Here is a 14,172-nt window from a genome sequence, read left to right on the forward strand (position 1 = left end):
ACTAGTTGGCTGTGATGGTAGTAGAAATTTAGTGCGTATGAATTACGCACTATACCCATAAAAATGGGTTTTACCATTGTTTTTGTTGTAAAATTTTAAATCAAAATCATATGCCCCCTTCCTATTTTAAAAAAAAAAAATAAGTTTTATTCAATATGCCGTCCAAAAATTAAAAACCCATCATAATGCTGATTTTTTAAAATTATGTAGAACTCCATTTCTTTCTGCCTCCAGATACCTCTCAGATGTGCAGCATAAAGCTGTTTCCATACTTAAACATCGACGATATTTAAATAAATTATGAATTATAGGGAGAATCACGATCAGTGATTACGTCATTAACCTCAATAGCTAAATAATCTTTTGGAATTAACCAAAATTTTAAAAATATATCAAAATGAAGAAAACAAACGATAAATTCAGATAAATATTATAAATGTATTCGTACATTTTTAATTAGTTTTCTGCAAAAATGATCAAAAACCTATATTTTTATTCTTCTTATTTTCAGCAAAAAATAAAAGCGTGGTTTTCTGAAACTAAAACAATGAATATAAATTATTATTCAGTGACATAAAAAAAATTCGTTTCTTAAAAGTCTGATTTCAACATTTTGGATTTAAAATGAGTATAATATCAGACAAAGAAAAACCCATTTAAGATAACTCCTTTTTTTAAATAAATATAAATAGTTAATTTAGTAAACTTACTTGGTGTCTATTAAAAAAAAAACAAAAAACAATCTTTTATTTTTTAACTCTTAAATATTTTTTTAAAGAAAAAGATATAAAAGAAGTATAAAAAACATGTCTTTTTTTAAACTGTTAAGATAAAATATTTAAATAATACTGCCGGTCTAGAGGATTACCTCACCATCTTAACCAGCTACCTTCCTTTTTAATCCTGAATTTCTTTTTTCTTTTCCCCTTTCTTTCTTAATCTATCCTTTCCATACTTCCCTTATTTTCTTCTTCATAGTAATTTATAAACTCTTTTCTCCGGTTAAAAACCATCTCCTTCCTTTTCCCCCATTTATTCTATACTTATTTTACTGATATTTCCGTTTTTTTTTTACTCTTTTTACAATATCTAATTTTCTTTTCAATTTTTACTTTATGTACACTTTTTATACAAGTACATGACAAAAAAAGTATCTTTATTATCATACTTTATAATGATACATTTTTGTAATTATAGAGTTTAATTCAAAATATTATTTTAATAATAATAATAAAATAATATTTTTAAAAAGATAGGTTTTCTGTTGAACGCCAAGTAAATCATCGTGTCACTGATGAATGGAGGTTTGTTATTCTGTTACCTTATAATTTCATGTATTTTATTTTTTTGTTTTGCTACATTAAGAATAACGTTTGTTAGGTACTGAAAAAATAATACGAATTTGTCTATTTTCATCTGTTTTGCTTAAAACAAACCGATTTTTAAAATTTTTATCTATTTTTTATTGATTCTATTTACATTCATTTTATCAAAATTAAATTCTCAACAAGTTTGATTACTAAATCTTTCGCATTTATTAGCTATTTAATAAAGTTATTGTACTAGAAACCTAAAAAAAACTTGTTTTTCGACATCGAATTTTGTTTTATGTCTGATATTTTAAAAACTACTGGAGTCACAGTAGTGGAATTGTTTTATCCTATATTCCAGCTCAAATTATATAGGAAACCATCAACTTAATTTGGGTCCCAAAAATTACAGGAGGGCTTCATTTTATTAGATGAGATGAATTCAGAGTGAAATTTTTGGCTAGACGTAATTTGAAACAAAGAGATTTCACACCTAAGTTTATATGAATTATTTTCATTATTTTCACCAGTAGAACATGTCCTTAAAGTTTGTCCATTTCTTTGTGGGACACTCAAATCCCATAAAGAAAAATGAACAAGGTTTAAGTAACCCGGCATAAATGACAAGTCACTCTTGCAACTTGCATAGCCATATATTCTTAAAAAAAAAAAAAATCACTTTTGTTGTTGCTTACTAACGAAAAGCAGGAGTGAAGTAGTTTAACGTTGCTTTTCTCACTAATCCAAACGTACATAAATACATCAAACCTTTTCTTTTTCTTAATCTCCGAGACCACCGTTTAGGTATTGCTTCGGAGGATGAGATGGATGACAATTTTAAAAATACATCAAAACCTCCGAAATTCAAGAAATTTGTTCATTTTTACATGTAACACCTACACCCTATGTACAACCAGGGACTTAACTGTATCATTACTCTTGTATCTCCAATGACTTACATTTACATGTGCCGTAGCTATAAAGAAAAAACTGTGACAGGAAGTGAAAAGCAGCAAATTAATGTCCTTTTTCGGTTGAGAAACAATGCATTATTTACACTACCTCTACTTTGTGACTCTATGTTATGAGGGCACGAAATAATGATAGTAATAATAATAAAAATGAAGTTATTTATGTCCCTACGCCGGTAATATATTTGTGATTTTATAATTAAATCACTCTATGAAAATCTAATTTGATCTAATGTAAATGGAAATTGAAAATAAAAAAGAAAATACTCGTATTATAAATCAAAAGCTGTAAAAATAATTGTGTTTTAAAATCATGTTGTTTTAAGTTACTGTTGAATATTCTTAGGGTATGCGTATTGTGTAAACTAGTGGTGGTGAATCTATGACCCGCAGGTTAGACCATTGACCCACGAAGGATTTTTAAATGATCCACGCATTAATTATTATAAACTTATTTTTTGTATCATAAAAGAGAGAACAGACAATCGAAAATATAAAAAAAAAGAAAGTATAAATACCTAATGTCAAATTTATAAAAAAATTATTTCCAAGTGGACGTTGGCTAACTGATTTTCTACATCACTGCATCTGTGTATGACTCATGACAGTCGGCAATAAACTGGCGCGAATATTCGTTACATCGTAGAACGGGGTTGTACCAGCTTGCAATGTTGAACTAATTGACAACCTTGGCGTTCGACTGTAGAAGTGTTTAATAATTCAAGTTTATTATTTTTTTTTATTAAATTTTCTCATCTAAATATGTATCTACATGAAGTACGTTAATGAGAAATTTCTTTTAAAATTATTGTTTTCTAAATATAAATATTTTTTTCGTTGTAGCCCTGTACTATGTCGGCAGTTAAAAAAATAAAAACATCAATAAAAGTTCCAGACCATATCAAACAGAATGGTCTGATAAATACGGTGTGATTGAAAATAATAAAACGGCTGTCCGTGTAATTTTTAACGAAAAATTCACTCCTCGTACGAACAATGTAAAAAGACGTTTTCACATGTCGAAGTAAAATCTCGGATTTTCAACAGACGAAGTAAAGAAAGTTATTTTTTACAAAATAAAAAAAAAATCATTCACAAATCAGTGTTTTAAAAACATTTTTGATTCCAAAAAATAACATTACAACTGCTAATTTTCAAGTAGCTCATTGCATCGCTCGCCACGGGAAACTTTTTTGAGAAAGAGAGTTTGTAAAACAAGCGTTTTTAGAATGTAGTGCTACTTCGCAGATTTTAAAGAAAAAGACTTGATTATAAAGCGTATAAATGAGTTACTAATAAGTCGCAAAACAATTAAAGATCGAGTAATAGAATTAAAAAGAAATATTTCTTCGCAAATACATAACGACTAAAGGAAGCAGAAATACATTCAATCGCTTTAGATGAGACTAATGATGTAAACAGTTATGCAAAGCTTGCAGTTTTTTCTCGGTATAAATCAAGCAGTTTAATGAAAGAAGAGATAATGAAACTAATAACGTTGGAAGCAAAATGTACCGGTCTTGACTTTTTTAAAGAATTTGTTAATGTATTTAAAGAAATAGATATTGATCTACAGAAAATTATTTCTGTAAGAACAGACAGTGCACCTAATATGGTAGGAAAAAACATTGCTTTTACTCAGCAGCTTAAGCAAGATATTAGACATTTTCTGATTGAATTTCACTGTATAATACACCAGCACGTTCTATGTGCGAGCAATGTTTAAAAACATTTTCCGATGTATTGCCGGTTGTAATAAAATTCATCAACTTTATAAACGGAAGAAGAAGTCTTAATAAACGAACATTTTCACAATTATTAGAGGAAATTGAATGCCAATATTCTGGGATTATGAAATACAACAACGTTCAGACTTAAAAATCCTAATAAACCGCCAGAAACAAAATACTCTAATCAAAATACTGGATTACAGTTGATTATATTTTATTTATTTCTACCAATGGATACACATGTATTTATTATAAGTCTTGATTAAGAAGAAAAAATAATAATTTACAATAAGTAAAAATAATAACAATGTTATAAAATGGAAATAAAAATAAGTGTTTGCCTTAATCCATAAAGTAATATAACCAACCCTAATTAATTGTTGTGTATAGCTTATTTTAAGAAGTAAACAAAAGGAAAAAAGGAAAATAAAAAACCTTAGTAAAAAAGTTTTAATTTTTACAAAAATGGTAAATTAAAGTAAATACTCTTAAGCCAGTAATCTAGCTGGTGCAAGGCGCTCCATTTAGTTTATTTATTCTTTTCGGTGCATTCAACTAAAAATAGCTAATTTATCTCGTGCCAACGTAATTATATGTCTGCTATTTAAATTAAGTTTATTCGGGGATTGTTACAATTTAAGAAATTAGTCTTCCGTAAGTTGCATGAGGGTTTCCCCGATGCTAAAGATTTTTAAGTCTGAATTTATGTACATTATTAATTTTTATTTTCTCAGTTATATATGCTGCCACAGAAACTATAGCTGTAACGGGAAAGTATTTAGTTTGGACAAAAATAAAGCTAAAATATAATTAATCCTTTTTAAGTTGTCTTTGAATACATTAGAACAAATTCTGTTTTAACCCAAAAAATAAAGTTTAAAATAAATTATAAATAATCTGCCAAAAAAAAAGTTATTCCAATGCTCCCAAGTCTGAAAAATTTATTTTTGTCAGACGGATATTTGTGCACACGTACGTATGTATGTTTGCCTGTATTCGTTCTTATAACTGTATCGTTGACCAATTTTCTTCAAACTTGGTAGGCAGGTACCACTTTGGGGGAAAGACGTATTCATTCTTTTATTTGGAGAAAAACTGGAAAAAAGGAAGGGGGTGTTTTGATAGAAATAAAATTTGAAAACTTTACTGGGGCATTTAAAAAAGTTTTCTTAAAAATTATTCATGAAGATAACAAATTACCAAAAATTTCTATTTAAAATTGATCCTTACCCAAAAAATGACTACACATTTTAGTATTTTTTTAAATTTATATCTTGCATCAGAAAAGAAGTTAAAAAGAGTTCTTTGCATCTATATTTTCCTCATCAAACCATTATAAATATTTTTGGCCCAACCAACCTCAATGGTTTGAGATAATAAAATATGTTATTTTTTTAATTACATCTTTGTACATTCATTTTAAATTTAAACTCATCCTGCAATTTACCTGTTGCATTTAAAATAAAAAAAAAAAAAAAAATTATTTTTTCATGGCCCTTACTCTTTCGTAGTTGTTTAAAAAAAATTTTCACCCCTTCCTAGAAAATGACATCCATATTTATATAAAATTTTGTTGTATTTTTGTATTTTAGGTAGATTTCATAAGAAAGCTACCTGTTGTAATGGGAACCATGTTTCGACTTTCGGAAAATTTCGATATCTATTCGCATTTCACATCCCCCAGACCCCAAAACCACCGTCAGTTCAATAAAGTTTTTTGATATCACTAACCATTGGCCCAGAGGATGGGAAAAATGGGGGTTTGAAGATAAAAAAATAAAATCATACCTCCCTTAATAGGTACAATATCCAATCGGTTTAAGGTGGTTGTTAGTCCTCTAAACATTACCTAAAATCTTTGTCTGAAACAATTTTTGATATGAACAACCCTTACGGCAAGGGATGAACAAAATTTTGCTGAAATTGTAAGAAGACGGGCTTGTCGTATGCTAAACACGTAAAACCTTTTTTCACATACAACCATTAACGTATTGAATAAATTTGAAGTTTTTCTTAACTTTAACGTGGAAATCTTGTTTACATAGCACCGGTGAAATCTACCTCCGCCTTCCGGCGTGCCTAAAGGGATTTTTTAAATTTATTTAATTTTATCATTTACGGTATTGTTTTCTTAAAAGTTAATTTTACCCGAATGCTTCCCTTGGATGTAGGAGCCCTTAAAATGAAAAGCAATTCTTTTTACTTTCTTTCTCGCTAAAAAATGAATTGGATAACTTGAGCGGCGTTGCTGATAAAGTAAATGCAATTCAATGCCGGCTGTTTTAATGTAAAATTATTTGTCTGACATTAAAAATGTTAAAAGACAAGAAGAGATTACTAATAGAACTAAAGCTGGTTTTGGGGATGGCTACTTTTATTAAGAAATAAGCTTTTTAAGTGCGGGTAAAATCCCTTTACATACCAATATACAGTAAATAATTGTTCAAAAGCAAATATCATTATAATTATATGATAATTATTTTTTTTCGTTTTAAGAAGTTTAGAGGCTAGATATTTTAGTTTTGAATAAAAATTTGTTTTATTATAACACTTGATTCATTTATTTAAGCTACATTATATATTATAAAAATATAATGTAACCCGCATATACCAAAGTCATACTACTTGTGATGGTTAGCGGGTCAGATAACAAATCTGATTTAAAAACACAAATAATAGTTTTATTCGGCCTTAAAAATAATATGTCAAATAAATGACCAATAAATACATCAGTAAAGTAATTGTAATTATCATTAAATATGTGACAACTAAATCAAAAACATCAAGAACAGATCCATCAGTCAAAGCACATCTATTAATAATGATTAATGATAGTTAAATATATATATTAAAAGATTTGATACATAAACTAAAAAAAAAAAAAAAAAAAAAAAAAAAAAAAAAAAAAAAAAATAGTTTTTCTGCAATTACTCGATAAATATTTTAGTTAAACTTCGTTGGAGTCTTTAAACACTTATTACATCTGGCCACAGATATCCAGCACGCACACACTACGCTCACTCAATTATGTGAGGAGTTTTAAGGGAACATAACTTTTCTCATACTCAAAGCCTTACCTCAATGGCATTCAAATCGAGGTATTTCAGCAATTAAGATATAGAACTGGTACAGGTATTAAAACACTCACCATGTCAAGCGTCATCAAATGAGCTCACACCGATATCGATCACTCAATTCCTAAAACATATTTTAATAAAATTAATTATTTATTACTAAATAATTATTTTAATTATTAATGGTTATTTAAATCGTTAAATTAAATGATTAAATGGTTATTTAATCGTTTTTTAATTAAATTAATGGTAATTATTTAGTTGAGGAGTCTCAGCCCGAAATCACAAAAAACATATGAAGTCGTTGTAAAATCTTTTGAAATGTATTTTATGATGGAAACGAAGTGTCGGAAAAGTAGATATTTGATTATTGATACACTCGATATTATTACTTAAATAATAAATTTATTATTTAAATAATCAAAACATTACTATTAATTATTCGAGGTTAGCGAGCGATCCTTAAGTTAAGATTAATAAAATTTTAATATAGCTGAGTAATTACCAAAACCCAGAAAAAACCACGGAGCGTTCGACAGTACGTTTTCACTACTCAATGTCTACTATAACTATATTAAAGTTTTATTAGTGCAAAACAACCTACGCTCGCTAACCTCGACTAATTTATAGTAATGTTTTGATTATTTAAATAATAAATTTACTATTTAAGTTATAAATAATAAAAGTAGTATAGTGAATAAGAAAGAATTCTACATTATCCGGAGGTGAGAATCTGCATTATCGAGTGGGTACTTACGTATTAATGCCACCGCAGCTACGCCACCGTAGTCAATAGGATTTCGATTGACTACTTTGTTAAATAGATACTCAAAAAGTTATTAAATAAATTATTTATTAAATAAATACTCAAAAAGTTACGGTGTTAATTATTCAAGGTTAGCGAGCGAAGCGAGCGTAGGTTAAGTTTGGTTAAATTATATTTATAAAATAAATAAATATAAATAATCATTTATTAAAATTAATAAAGAGACTGTTTTGAATCTATGTTAAACTCTATATCGGCCCATTTTCCACCGAAATCCGATTGACTACTTAGTTTTTGAATAAAGCTGTAGCTGTGGTAGCGTTAATACGCAAGTACGATCGAGTGCATCAATATTCAAATATCTACTTTTCCGACACTTCAATTCCATCATAAAATACATTTTTAAAGATTTTACAACGATTTGATATATTTATTTGTGATTTCAGGGTGGCGCACCTCAACTAAATAATTACCAAATTAATAAATAAGAAAACACGTATTTTCTGATATTATTGTCAATTTTATTTTAAACAAAGACGACTTCCAATACGGGATTACCATCTACAAGGCGTATGGGCAAACTCTGGACCGAGTAGGAATCTACCTATGTACCAGATTTTAGCCATGAAAACTGTACGTTGTTCTATCGCGCTCAAAATCTTAAAAAAAAAAAGTGGAGATGAAGTCTAAGTGTTGACGCACAGCTAAAGTTATATAGAAGGAACTTTTATGAACAGTATAGTAACTGTCAATAATAACTTAATTTATTTACTGATGATGTGGAGCAGGACGGGTTCCCTAGTATCTTTTAAAGGAATGGATGAGTTAGTTAAAAGTTTCGATATTTACATAATATTTAATTAACATCGTGACATCTGAAAGGTAGCCATACTTCTTGAAAAATGCTCTTTATTGAGCTAAACAAAAAAAATTAAAAAGTGTAATATTTATATAGATTAAGAGTAATAAAAATTTATAGTATAATAAAGTTGAGATTCTTTATTTCGGTACATATCTAGTATATAAAATTTATAATAATAGTAGAAAAATCGGGTACTTTTTTGTTATCGCACCGCCTCTTTTTTCACTTTTTTGATGCATTCTTTAGAAAAAAAAAAAAACAAAAAAAAACAAAGTATTAAACGTATTATTACAATGTATTAAACAAAAAATATGTCTGTTAGCGAGCGAAGAGAGCGTAGGTAGTTTGTTTAGATTATGTTGACTCCTTGTACCGACGAATAATGTGTATATAAACATTAATCAAACAAAACGTACGTTCGCTAACGTAGTTTGATTAACGTTAAATATGCATATTATTCGCTATTTAACGTTATTAGACGTAGTTAGCGAGCGAAGCGAGCGTAGGTTATGTTTGGTTGGGTTATGTTGATAAGTACAATTTGTCAGTACACTGAGTCAACATAATTTAAAGTGTTTTGTAATATTTATTTTTCATTAAAAAATATACTTTTTCCAACTTAAATAAATGTTATTATTCTTTTTCTCATGAAATCTGAAGAAGTTGCATCCAGAAAAAGTGGCGGTGCGATAACAAACGAGTACCAAAAATCGTTTGAAATTACAGACTAGACTCTATAGATCCTATTCAATGACATAATTTTTTCATTATTTACTCGTACAATATTCGTTAAAAAGTTTCAGGTTACATAAAATTAATTAACATATGTATAAATCAATTTTTTTTGTGGAGAATATTTTTTCGTTCCGAGTTCCGTCATGAAATTTACTAATACTAATGATACTATAGTAACCAGATCAGTCTGGATTATTTTAATTATCGATTTATAAAAACGTTTTTTGTTTATAATATTAAAGTACAGCACGATGCTTTGTTACTATGATAAACAGAACGCTACAATGTTCATCATCTGTTGAAATCTTTCGGTATTTTGGGTTCGTATCCGCTACGTAAAGATATATTGACATGAATCTAATGACTAGCGATTTGTTCCACACTTATAACTACTGTGGAAGCCAACAAAGCCTTCACATTTTGTTTATGGACCTCCATTACGAGGTCAACGAAAATAAACATGTATTTAAACAATGTATTGCTGAAGCAAAGACAAACTGCAAGAATGACATTTTAGTATAATTTAATAATTTTATGTACTATATTATGCGACCAACGCTTAAAAGCAGAAAGAATGTAAAAGCTTGCAGTGAAATAGTTAGTAAAAATATTGAAATTATATTATAATTTATAAATAAGTAAGTTTATACTTTTGTTAACGTAAGAATAAAAAGTATAATTTTACTGTAAATACAACATTATCTGTCAACAAATTCAGCATTATATTATTAATTAATTTCAGTAGCAATCATTCACTTTAATAAATGACGTAATTAATATAACGTCAAAAATATGAACAGATATCAATAAATTTCATCTAAGAGAAAAATGCTTTTATAAATTCTAGATAAATGATCTTTTTTGAACGTTAACAAAACTTGTATTTTATATAATTTTATTACAGAATATTTAACATATTAACGTATAGTTGATGCTAGTGGTTACCACACGAGTGAAGCATGTATACAAAATTTTATAAAAATATAAAGAAAAAATGATTTGAAACTGGCAATGACGATGCCTCTCAAGAGTACGAAGACATATAAAATATAATTTTTTTTTTTAATCTACGTCTCAATTATTTTTCTTGAATTTTAGTACGAAAATAGTTTCAAACATCAAACTGACAGCATACATATTATTTTGTTATAATAATTCAGTACTAAGCAATGAAAAGGTAAAAATCAATTTCACTTGTCTAAGTAGTCATTTAAAATTAAATCGATTAATTTGATAAAAGCTTGACTATTCTTAAAAATAAACATGCGGAGGGTTATATTGAAAATGTTTTTTTTTTTTACAGAAATTAGATAATAAAAAACTAAACTTATACAATATTTATTAAATAAAAAACAAACGATTGTAATTTGCTTACCATTTTAAACAAGTACATCAAAACAGACAAGCATAAACACGTTCATTTATTTCACTACTGTAAACATCATGTTACACTAACTACGTCTAGTGAAAATGGCGTCCTGGTCATAAACACAAGACAGATCTGTTGCCGTAAACGTTATTTTTGCGCATCCCTTAACGCATGCGCATTAGCAACTTACTAGGAGAGGACGATGTTGAGCTCTGTCATGGCGTCAGTGATCAAACAGTAAGGATTATTAAACGTGTAGTTAAGCGGTATGTTTCATTCTTTTTTTAAAGTTATTTTAACGCATTTACATTGTTAAAGGTATATTATTTATTTTCACTATTTCATAAAGTTAATTTTGTTTTTCAAATTTAATATTATTTTCTACTTTATATATTTTATGAAATTATTTAAAATAATTAAGAATGTGTTATTTATAGAGGTTTTAGATTTCTTCCAATACAGGGTTAGGTCATTTTTGTTATATAGGTTATATTCCTTATTTTAAATATAATATTATTATTTTTATAACTTGTCGATTAATATTCTTGGTTCACGGAATTACACTTAAATTATTTAAAGATTACTGGTTACGTTATATTTTTTATTTAAGATAAAATGATTGTGTTACTGTCATTATAATGATGAATTTAAAGTAATGAAACTTGATAAATGTAGAAACTTACCATATACTAATGTTACACGCTATCCTTCAATCAGATCAGGGAGAGTTTCAGTCAATTTGTGTTTGTGGCTGATGTAAACTGTAGGCACGCTGAGTTAACGTCTGTTATTTCTAATCATTCATTAGTTATGTATAATAGATTATCTGTTGTAATTGTTTGTCGATTGTTGTAACCTAGTACCTCATAACATGAAACACATTAATGACAAGATAGGTAGTTAAATTGGTTTTTGGAGACAGTCCATTTGGTTGAGGGTTATACTTCAATTTATTGAATATTAAACTGTTTACGTTATTTAGTTATTTGTATGTGAGCGAGTAGGTTTTTTTTATCCTTTGACGCTTGTACAATATCTCGTCTTTCCATTTATGACAAAATAAGAGTTATTGAAATGTTTTATTCTTGTTGTTTATTATTATATTAAGTGTCTATATTTAAGACTTCATTTATGTACGATGTCCTTATCACTCGACGACAATAAAACGGGTTATTTTCAACTACACAGAGAGCAGTTTTTAGGTTATATACTTTTTATGCAAACATGGCGGTAAAATTAACCGTCGCGTTCTGAAAAATAGAATTTCACGTCCGGACTCCCGGAAGTCTAACATATTTTAAATACATTACATATATCTAAAACACGTCATACATTTTACACAGACGAGGCGTTTTGTGTCGCTCGGTAAAAAAACAGCAGGCTAGCAAACCTTGTTTCATTATCTCGACTCCTAATCATTCGGTACCTTTCGAGTATCGCTTGAATGACTACTTATAACAACGTGGACCATTCTTATGGGTTTTACATTTTGAGAACAAACATTCAATATTTTAAATTAAAAAGAAGCATTTCGTTTTTTATTTGTTTTTCATGTTTATTTTTTATAGTAGTTTCAGTGATTACTACGGTTGTTTTTGTGATTTTATTATTGGTTGAATTAATTAGCCTTGAATAAAAAATATATTCCGGACTAATTCCAAATATTTTTATTAAAATATATATTTATTTATGAAATATATATATATTTTTTTCATTTACAAAATATATAGGTGAAAAAATAGAAGTGGTAATGCATGGATCCATTATAAGTGGGAGAATATTATAAAGTGACATCCCACTGGGTCAAACGTGGTGACAATTTTCCAAACGAATTAACGCTTTTAAGAACGCGGCGTTTTTATGTCATCGGACGTACAAAGACCCAAACGCCGTGAAAAAATTAACTGTAATATTTCTATAGAGGAGTTTGATTTTTGTTTATGGATTACTTTCTTTTTTTGTTTGCTTTACCACTTACTGTTATATATATACTATATATGTAAATACTAGCTGCAGAGGCTACACGCTCTCAGCAGCTAGGCCTTCCGTGCGGGGTTGCCCTGGCGGGCGGCGTCTTAGAATGGGATTATTAGGTATCCAAAATTGATTAGTTCTTGCGTAAAAATATTTTTTTATGAATGATAAAAATTGATATAACGAAACTTAAATTAGAAATTTACCTCTAGAATTCGATACTAACGAATCGGGATTTTCCGCTAGTGATGGTACATTCCGGTGCTAAGCTAAAGGGGACGCGCGCGCGCATACACACAGACAAATGCCCTTTAGTAGGGTAGGATATACGAATACAATACATAATAACATTAAGTTATTATTAACATTATAATTATTACGGATCTCCGCGGTGAAGTGGTAGTGTCTCGGCCTTTCAATTGGAAGTCCCGTGTGTGAATCCCAGTCAGGTATGGCATTCTTTACGCGCTAAAAAATTCATTTGTCATCTAGTAACTGTAAGAAGGCGTAAGTCTGTTTTTACTAAGTAAATAAATAAATAAACAATTAAATAAGTTCCAGAATTTGTTCTTTTGTTTTTCTGGAGCAATATGAAGAATCACTGAAATATTAAAAAAATCCCTTTGCTGTTTCAAAACGTATAACTTCACAAACCCCACAGCAATTATATTATCTCCTTATTTCTTTAATTTTTCCTCCTTGGCTTTTTTATTATATGATTTATAATATATAAAATAATAATAATTCAATAAAAATCAAAAAATAAGATACAACATTAATATATAAATAAAAAATAAAGTCTAGTTGTTAGATAACTGTTAATCAAATATTTATCGAATTCTAGACTAGGATTCTAAGAGATAAGAAGAATTTTATAAGTGCGGTTGGAGAAATTTTAAGTTCCTGCATCCTCCTCTTTAGGATTCCCCTGATTTACTTCCATAAAAAATTGAAACATCCCTAAATTAACAAAAAATTAAATAATGAGTTGTTTAAACCGGTTTTTTTTCATAATGTACTTTTAGCTTAGAAAAACTTAAATACCAAACAGAAGAAAAAGAGTTTCAAGTCTTCTCGGCCTCACTAAAGTGTTCATACTCCTTAACTTTACTTAATTAAAAATTAAAATTAGTGGTGTTTGATATGTTACCTTTAAAAATGTTCATGCTTTCTTGCTCTCTAAAATACATGACCTTCTCTTTCCCTCTACCAATAAACAAAAATTAAAAATATATCCCTACCAAAACTGTTTTTATTTTCAAAATGTTTTACCGTAAAAAAACATTGTACATCCATTATTCTTTGATTCTATTGCCTACAAAGGCCGTATCAATGAATAAAAACTGAAATATTGTCATATTCGAATCATTATTTTTCAAAA

At 28.3% G+C, this 14,172-nt stretch overlaps 1 long non-coding RNA gene across 3 annotated transcripts in view; it reads right to left on the reverse strand.

The window, feature by feature from the left end:
- Window positions 1-10,929, reverse strand: part of LOC142326810 (uncharacterized) — a 311,674-nt gene extending 300,745 nt beyond the window's left edge. For all 3 annotated transcript variants that reach the window (XR_012756868.1, XR_012756867.1, XR_012756869.1), the window contains exons 1-2: window positions 10,824-10,929; window positions 7,160-7,209 (exon numbers count right to left, since the gene is read on the reverse strand). This is a non-coding gene — a long non-coding RNA (uncharacterized LOC142326810). The remainder of the gene's footprint in view (window positions 1-7,159; window positions 7,210-10,823) is intronic.
- Between the last annotated feature and the right edge of the window lie 3,243 nt (window positions 10,930-14,172).

Source organism: Lycorma delicatula, chromosome 6 (genome assembly GCF_047948215.1).
Source record: "Lycorma delicatula isolate Av1 chromosome 6, ASM4794821v1, whole genome shotgun sequence".
Classification (NCBI taxonomy): Eukaryota; Metazoa; Arthropoda; class Insecta; order Hemiptera; family Fulgoridae; genus Lycorma; species Lycorma delicatula.